Source organism: Montipora foliosa, chromosome 5 (assembly GCF_036669935.1).
Source record: "Montipora foliosa isolate CH-2021 chromosome 5, ASM3666993v2, whole genome shotgun sequence".
Taxonomy (NCBI): Eukaryota; Metazoa; Cnidaria; class Anthozoa; order Scleractinia; family Acroporidae; genus Montipora; species Montipora foliosa.
The window spans coordinates 6445293-6455034 of NC_090873.1; the positions used below are offsets into that span (position 1 = coordinate 6445293).

The window sequence follows — 9742 nt, forward strand, 5'->3', positions numbered from 1 at the left end:
TTTAGGGTCACCTCGCAGCTCTTACAAGGTCTCACCTGATTGGAGACCACCCTTGAGGTTTAACAAAAGAACAAATAACAGAAACAATGGACCCTAGGCCTAAAACAAAAGGGCCATTGTTTCTGTTACCCTAGGCCTAAAACAAAAGGGCCATTGTTTCTGTTATTTGTTCTTTTGTTAAACCTCAAGGGTGGTCTCCAATCAGGTGAGACCTTGTAGGAGCTGCGAGGCTACCGGTACTTTACGCGGAATGGTTACAAACATGTAAGATAGCAACTTTGAGGAGAGGATAAAAAGTCATGGCTATAAGAAGACGTGTGACTTTTGAGAAGATCAATGTTGATTCATGAGTTTCCCAGACAAGACGAATTTCTCCATTGCTGCATCAAAATATCGTTGGAAGCGTTCAGGCGAACTATTCTGTGTGCAAAGAATTCCTCAAATAACGTTTTTCTTACTGACAAAGGAAATCTCGATCCATAGTACTTGGAAAGCATCATTAGAGGCCTTTTCTAGAATTCGATAATTAAGCGATTCATCGATAAACATACTTACACTTCCTGAATCCAAAGGAGTCGGGACATATGTTGTTTGTTTTGAAATCATTGCTCGAATTCTGTAAATAACAGATAGAGACGAAGAGTGAAATAAAACAAGTTTCTCCTAGTTTTGGTAAAACGCAAATTTCATTCCCGGTGGAGGCACACGGCTTCAACTTCATTCAACATTCGCGTTACCAAAGAAATGTTGAATGCTTGTTGAATATCTCTCTTGAACAAAATCGAACCGTTCGCCCTACCCTTTACCTATCAGCCATTCACAGTTTGAGTTAACAGCACTACGTTTGGGTGCAGCATGTTTGAGAGCAGTAGAAAGGGTGTTGTTTTTTTAATGTTCATTATCCTTTCCTTCCTCGTTGTCTATTTCTTCCTCTCTTTCAATGAGCAAATATCTTACCGTGATCCTTCCCTCTGTGATTGTGGCATTGCCATCTGGGGAAACTGTAACAATTTGAACCATGTAAAATCCCTTGAAGCATTACACTGCAGGAATGGGAGGATAATTCTTAACCTGTTATGGGATGCATCATCAGATATGTACAAATTAAGCCTGGTAAAACTATTATGCAATATAATCAGAGATGAATACGCCCTCACTGATGACAGATTTAGTTGTGAGGCGAGATAGTACATAATCTAAGAATACATATCAAGGTCGTCGTCCCCCATTTTCCACATATTTTACGTAGAATTCAATTCGAAAGAGAGGCGCCGTGCTGCATGGCGGCGGGTCTAATCTGCAGGTCGGAGGTCGCAGGTCGCGGGTTGCAGGTCATTGTTTCACCAATACAGAGAGTATTCTAAACATTCATAAAAGCTAACCTTAGGCCTAATTAGGCCTAAGGTTAGCTTTCAAGAATGTTTAGGATACTTTCTGTATTGGTGAAACAATGACCTGCAACCCGCGACCTGCGACCTGCGACCTGCGACCTGCAAATTAGACCCGCCGGCTGCACCTTAAGGTAATTCCCTTGAAATTGTTCTACAATCAAACTTTTTTGGAAACTTGGCACAATTAACATTCATGATATGAACATTCAAAAAATGCAATAAAAAAATGGGGTCACCGTGCTTGTTTACGCGGCTGAAGGCTCTTAAAATGGGGTATTTTTACTGTTTGCGCGTTAAAAATTCGAATCACCTTCATACAGAATTAAGTCTTGGTTACTTCAAAGACACAAAATTTTATTTTGAAATGAAAGCTTCTTTTATTCACATAAGCAGTATTGCTTCATTTACGCCGTTTTTGATTGCCTGGTTGTGGGAATAGTGCACTTTTTGGGACAGTTCCGTGGTTAGCTTGAAGTTCTCGCCTTGGGTAAAATACACCCAGTACGGAACTGTTTTCCAAAAAAAAATCATGTTCTACTATCAAACTTTTTTTCTTCTTCAAATATGTTCTTTATTAGACTGTTCTTAGCAAACACTTGAAAAAAAAAAAGCGTGGGTCACCGTGCTCGTTTGAAAGAAACGGAGCATTTATTTCGCTATCGGGCTTAGTTTGAGGGAAATCTCTTACGTTTTGTACGCGCACGTGCTCATGTGCGCTCGCTAATGAGGCGAAAATCGTGCGCAGTAGGAATGCGCAATGCAACACTAAGGAATTACCTTAAGCCCTTTTGTTTGAGTCATATAATAATATTTAAAAGCCGATCAAATAACCAGAAAATCCAAACAAAAAAAACCTAAAATTATGGAATATAAATAAACAACCACCTCATACCCAACGCGCCTCACGAAACGAGGACGACGACGGCTACGACAAGTTCGCCTTATTTAAAAATGTGCAGTAACTGTCAATGAATTTAACTGGTATGAGTGGGTTGGAAGCGTAGAGAGAGAACTGAAAATTCATCGTCGTGTGCTAACGTCTTCCACAGAACCTTGAATTTGGTCATTTCACGTCGTCATTTAGGAGATGACGACAAAGAAATGTACCAAAATGTAAAATGCACGTGCAGAGCGTGCAGGGCCATTGTTTTTGCTCACTAAACCTATTGTTTTGTAGCGTCGTCGTTACCGTCGGCGTCGTCGTTTCGTAAGCTCCCTATTGTTAGTTGTCCGGAAAGGGGATAAGGCACGAGTAGGTCTTTGTCTATGGGGGAGGGGTTGGGGGTAAAATAGGGTGGTGAATTGGAAATAGGTTCTTCCCAGTTTGGTGGATTTCATACAAATTCAAACGATTGGATTTTCCACACAGAAGTAAGGGTTTCTAGGACTTTAAGGACTTAAAAGCTGAATTTTTGGCTTTTACTACTACGTTTACATAAATAAAGAAGGGATATACAGTATGTGCAAATTGTGCCCTGGGAGGGAGGGGACGTAGTATTATCAGACAAGTTTAAGGTGGTGTCTTTTGGATTGTGGTGGACGATGTTCGTTATTTCCTTGTCTTAGATGTGCTATCTTTCCCTACTTTTATCAGCAACAGTAAATAAGAGAGATGGAAAGTGAGTTCTTAGGTTTGCCTGTGTGACGCAGCGGTCGAATTTCAGCGGGAACACATTTGCGAGTAAATCCAAAGTTATTGCGTTGGACATTTATAAAATACGCAGACGATAAAACTAAAAGCAATAAAAATTAAGCCGGCGCTTTGCGTGGGATAAAATGTGCGATAAGGATTGCGGAGTTCGGTTGGTGTGCGGTTTGTGATTGGTTAAAATAACAGAGTGATTCTTTTTAGCTAGTAAGTCAGCATTATATGGCTAAGGATCACTCCCTGCAGTCATAACAAAACTACTTTATAAGTATTGTCTAGTGAAGACATCTTTAACCATTGGCAAAGATTCTGCATCAGACTCATATCGAAATCACCCTCACAGTTTTGTTTCTCCTTAAAGTTTCGTAATTTAGTCCTTCAGAAACAAAGGGACGAGAGACTCAAGAAAAGACTGAAGATGCGAGCAATGAATTTACCAATGGTTCTGTGGAGGATAAGAATACGCCCAGAGTGACTTCCAAAAAACAGTGAGTAAACCTGGGACACGAAATCGAACTTGTCAATCAAGTTTTTAATGAGAAATCCATTTGTATCTAACCCAGCGGTGTTTTTCTTTCATGCTGTTAATGCGGTGTTCTACGGATAAGATCCTTGAAATCATCTGAGCAGTGCTTTAGAGTGGGGCATAGTGTGCAGTAAAAAGTAGTTTAATCACAAAAACATGTTTCAAAAACCTCTTCTATCAAATTCAAGTACACATTAAACTCCAGAACAACTAAGAAAGGACCCTTTTTGGGAAATGATTCCAGTTTAAAGAAAACGTTTGTGAGAGGATTTCTAGTAAATGAAAGAAATGTACATTTGAAGTGTGGGTTATAAACAAATGATATAGAAGTCACCCTTGCACATAACTAAATAATCTAAACAATTTTCACCATATAGACACTTGAAAAATTCAGGCGATTTCAACGGGATTCGAACCCAAGGATGACCTCTGCGATGCGGGTGTAATGCTCTACCAACTGAGATCCACGAAGCCACACAGTTGGCATTCGGCTCATGTGTTCCCGTGAAAGGACTAACAAAGGAAAGAAATGTACATTTGAAGTGCGACGAGGTTAAAGCTTGGTTTCCATTTGATCTGCGATCGGTCTATCGGTGACACATTACTGTTCGCTTTGAAACATGTCCAATCAGATTTGAAGTAAGTGCCTACCTTTTTCTCCTCGCTTCGCCGACGATTAGTGGTACGGTTGTCTGCGATTCCTTCAGATGTAAATGGAAACATTTACCTGCGGAGTTTACATAGAAGTAATACTCGCACTTAACTGGAAAATTGCTTAAATTGTCCAGTTAAGTCCGAGGATAACTTTCGTTTAGAATTTCTAGTGTTGTTTTGCTTTGTATATCTTATCCAAAACATGATTTGGTGATCCCTGTTTTCCACACATGGAAGTGTTCAATACAAATCATCCTGTTTTGTTTCACGGAATCCTGGGATAGCTACCAGAATACGAGGATTTTTTACCCGAAACAAAACCGAGATCTAATCGGTCGCACGTGAGCAACGCTGAAGGACTTTGTTCAATATTTAGCGACGAATTAGTATAAATAAAGAAAAAAAATACTTAAAATGAAAACGAGAAAACATGTTGCTTATTCGCGTATTTTTTGGTTATTATTATGTTGTACGAGAAAATGGGCTATTAACCCTCCACTCGAGCTCCCACATTCAAAATTGAATGTCCAATCGTTCCGATGTTGTTGGTTTGTGAAGTTGAAGTCAACAATGATAGGAGGGACAACTGTACGACGTGGTGTGTGCAGGAGTCAATCACACTGTAATAGGCCTTATTCATGATAGCCGCCATGTTCGTTTTCATATTGTTATGCAAATTAGCCATGTGTTATGCTGGGGGGCAAACATTGAAAAAAAGCAAATTGCGGAAAATCGGCTCAACGAAATATTGAAATAACATTGCAAAAAGTCCATTTTAGCATTTAGAATTTTAAGTACCTTTTATAAAATTTTTATATCTTTTGATTGCCTTTGACATTTCGACTTTCTACTTCGTTATCTGCTCATTTTTCACTACAAAATCGTCGAAGTAACTTGTGTAATGATTGTATTTTACTGCTTAGGTGATAAACATTCAGCGAACGTGAAACAAATCATCTGTGTGGCTAAGGTGTTCGTTATAACCTCTCAAAGTTGTGTTGTTAGCCCCCTTTGAAGTGTGTAGCTAATTTGCATGATAATAGCAAATCCAACATGGCGGCCATCGTGAATAAGGTCTATTTGTCTGGGATCGTAGTCTTCTTTGCAATGCTATCGGCGGTATTTTTAGGCGGCGGAAAATAATAAAAAGGTGGAATTGTGGTTTGGGGGCCGGCTTTACAATCCAGAATTGCCAGATCTCGCTACCCGGCTGGAACTGGCCTACCTTTCGCCAGTTGGGATTCATAATTTGTTCTGTTTAATTTTGACTCCACTCAACCGGACGCTCGAGTTACAAATAATATATGGGTGCATTGGCCTTCCAAGCCACCTTAGCCAACCAACGCCCGCAAACTATAAACCTGAATCCCACAAACCATTGCGCACCTAACACGGCTAACGAGGCCTCTGATACGTGCCGGCTAAATAGTAATTTATGCCAATTTACAATTATCAGAAATTAAATTTTCTATTAGTTGGTTCATTGGCGATTAAAAGCCTCCTAAGGGAGACGTCACTAAGCAATTTATTCTCATTATTATAAAGCCTTTGGTAAAAGAAAAAACTCGAAGTCGTCTGTTTGTTAACGCTTAATCCAGATGAAGACTGGTATTAGCCAGTCGAAAGAGAGCGTTTTCACAAGTCTTGAGAATAGACCGCTTTAGCTTGTACGCTTTGTTTTCCCATTTCAGACCACGTGATGTTCCCAAGGGAATTTTCCTTTTGTTTTTTTTCAAGTTATGCATACATATACACGTGCATAAGACGACATTTCAATGAAACTGTTTCCAAGAATAACATCACGTGGTCTGAAATGGGAAAACAAAACGCACAAGCTAAAGAGGTCAATACCAAACTAACCCTACTGCAACTGAATTCTTTGGTTATACAAATTCTTTCATTTCAATAAATCAATATGGCCGTTGATCACGTGAGTGAAAACATGTCTACACTGTTGTTACATCAGTCGTTGCAGCGCTCTTTCTGAAAATAACAATATTATAGTAATTTCTTTTACTGGTCACGATGCTTTTGATCCGAAACCAAATTTTGGAATGAAATTTAAGCTTTGCATAAGCAATTTAACGCACTGCGCATGCGTCAAACTTTAAGGGGAGAAAGAATGCATGAAAAGAGGGAAATGGGAAGAGGTAACACTGAAGGTGAAGGGTGAGAACTACACTTTGTTCACGATAACATCTTCTCCAGCTGCCATGTTGCTGGATACGCAAGGTGTCATCCATAAATCTCTCAAAGTGATTCGTAGTTTTTAGGTTAAAAGATGAAATACAGGAAGATCGTTCATGGCATCGTTCGATGGCATAAGTGGTAATAATACATAATTAGCTTGCTACACAAGGGGGCCACGAGGAGAAAAATATTTCTTTCGTGTCTTATTAGAAGGACGATCTCTTATTGTCTGTGTTCATTGGATAAGGTAAAAGCGTATTTTCTCTTCCAAATGGCTTCAAATTTACATTTGAAAAGAAACAACATGCCGGAGGAATTCGTATTCTGGCTGTAAATTTGAATTGCTAATTAATTCTAAATTATGCAGTTTTTTTCCTGCCACGTTCAAACTCAAGAAACGCTAAGGCGAAACACAGTTTTCGAGATTTACCCCATTTTCGTGGCTTTTTTTTCCTGAAGAAATGACGATTCCCATGTTGGAGAGATGTTTAATGGAGGTCTTGTCAAAAACGTTATGGTCGAGGTTCCGTCTATATCATGTTATCAAAGGGTTTAGCTGATGATTACAAAATGGCGTGCAGGACACTCGATCGAGGAAGAAAATTTCAAGGTGTTTTACAACGAATGCTTAACAGGTATTTTGACAACAATTGTATGTAACTCGTATTTCTTGTCTCCATCAAGTCGTGCTTGATTTGCGGTGTAATAAACTACCTAATATCACACAAGATAAACATGATATTTCAGTTAATTTATGCTAGTGCAGTGTAAAATACCAGCCATGAAGTCATTATCACGACTTATTTTATGTCATATCATATCTATGGATATAATACTTGTTTTTGAAGAAAACTATGTATTGTATAATGCAGATTTATCTTATAATTAATATTTGTTTTGCAACTTTTATAGTAATCATTTTTGCATGAAGGAATAATATAAGCAGGTTGAAGGTGATAATAGACTTATCATGAAATAAACACAATACAGTTCCTTATTTACTATGACAAATCAGTACACAGCACACTGCGCAGTAATAGTTTGTTTGCTTTATTGTACTTTAGGATTTCATTTCCATACTCTAAAGATTGACTTCCCCATACTACATAACACTTATTTATATATTCATTAATCTTTATATTCATTTATTATTTATTTATTTATTTATTTATTTATTAACTTCAATATTCCTAGGTATCCCATCACTGTGAATATTACAATAATTTTTGCCACAATTGCTAATCTCGCAAATCTGATTGGCTAATTTGCCATTGTCGATGAGAGTCTAGACAAGGCTGTACGCGTAATGCCCGCGTCATTTTGTCACGCAATGTAATAGCCAATCAGGAACGCCCATTTTGGGAAATAAACCAATTATATTGCGAGAAAGTTATAAACAACGCTTGCTCTTTCTTCGTGTCATGATTTTGGTCACGCTCTGAAATGAAAATTTTCTTTGGCGTTGATTATTGAGGTAAAAAACAAATCGAAAGTGGTTCAAATTTGTTAAGGACTCACGACAACAATCTATCGACTATCGACAACAATATTCGTCATCACAGTGGTCAAAAAGAGTACAGACAACGCTGAAACACTTTCGATTTGTTAAATAGAAAACCCATATAAAACACCAAAGCACACAAAATCAACGAGAGGGACAACAGCAATACGATACGACAGCTTTTAAAGCGTTCACATTAGACTTCTCTATGATGGAGAATAAATGGTATATCAACCAGTCACATACAGAGAAGTGGCTCTACTTATTTATTATATAGATACTGATGAAATACTATGAAGATATTACTTTTATGATGATGACAATAATGATATAAATGTAAATGCAAAAATGTAAATGCTTTGTTTAATATAGTGAATGCATTTAGCTACCACGCTGGCTCATAGGCACTCCACTTTTAATAATGTGAAAGAAACAATTCAAACTTAACAGAAACATTATTATGAACCCCAACTGGCAGCAGGGAACCAATTGGCTATTTAAAAAGCGTGGTAGAGTTGAATCTGGGTCAACAGGAAACAAATCCAAACCAGAGGTCAGAACATGACGGGGTTTCAACCCGGAGCAACCACGTGCAAACCCAACGCCCTAACCATTGGATCACACTGCCTCTTTTGATGACAATAGCGACCTTAAGCACGCACGTTTTTAAGAAGCGGACGGCAACCGGAAGAGGACATTTCGCGTGCCAGGACAGTGTTGTCCCCCAGATTTTTATACTAAAGACTTGTCAATCATCTCTAATCAATCATCAATCAATTGTCAATCATCTCTAATGGAGAAACTATTCTTAGCAATATAAAAGTGGTTGTGTGGCGACAAGTTAAGAGGGGAAACGGCTGACTTCCGGTTGCCGTCCGCGTCTCAAAAATGCGCGTGCTTAAGTTCCCTAATGATGATGACAATGATGATGACGATGACGATGATGATGATGATGATAATAATAATAATATTAATATTAATAATAATTGTAGAAACAATAATCAATTTATCAGTCTCAAGCTCATCCGGCTAAGCACAAGGTAATTATGGCTTAGGTAATCGGGGTCTCATTTACTTTGCGGAGGTTAGGGTAGGATTGTAAATTAATTCACAAACACATTTTTGACGGATGGGGAAAACCGGAGTACTCGGAAGTGAAGAGGACCAACAATCTCCTCTGACATATGGCCTTGAGTCCACGAAACGAACTCGAAGCCGAGTGCTTTCACTGCTGTGCTGACCCCGGTTGTCATTTGTTTCTTTACGGGGACAATTTTATGTTTGATCAATTCCTCGTTTCAGACAAAAGTGACAGCACATGTGATGGGCAATGTTGAAAGCAGTCACGAAGAACATGCAGGGAAGAAGCGGAAGATAATGGCCTTAAAGTTAACAAAAGGTCAGTTGATAAATTCATTCTACAAGTGTGGTAGGCTAGTTGCTTTCACGAGTCATTTCTTAAAGAATGCCAAACAAGGTGAAATTTTTGTAGCACTGGATTAGGTTTAATCGAGAGTTACATATAGTTCATCGTGAATCGCGGCTATTTGCTAAAACGATTCACTTTTTAAAAAAGTTAACCTCCCGGCGCTGAATTTTTTGGACGGCTTGAACAGTCAGCTCTCGCGCGTTATCTTTCAGTTTTTTACAGATTGTGCTTTGCATCTTAGAATAATTTGTGTTTTTTTTTTATAAGCATCCACCGATCTAATCTTAGCGCTGTCATCCATGAACAGGCCCCTATAGACGAGTTATTGTCTTGCGTTACATAATCGGCAAGGCTTGAAAACCGATGTAATGAATGGAAATTCACTTGTCCAAAACAAGTCATG

At 38.6% G+C, this 9742-nt stretch overlaps 1 long non-coding RNA gene across 1 annotated transcript in view; it reads left to right on the plus strand.

The window, feature by feature from the left end:
* Positions 1-9281, plus strand: part of LOC138003509 (uncharacterized) — a 21867-nt gene extending 12586 nt beyond the window's left edge. Inside the window, exons 3-4 of the long non-coding RNA XR_011123586.1 lie at positions 3401-3527; positions 9213-9281. This is a non-coding gene — a long non-coding RNA (uncharacterized lncRNA). The remainder of the gene's footprint in view (positions 1-3400; positions 3528-9212) is intronic.
* Positions 9282-9742: the final 461 nt, after the last annotated feature.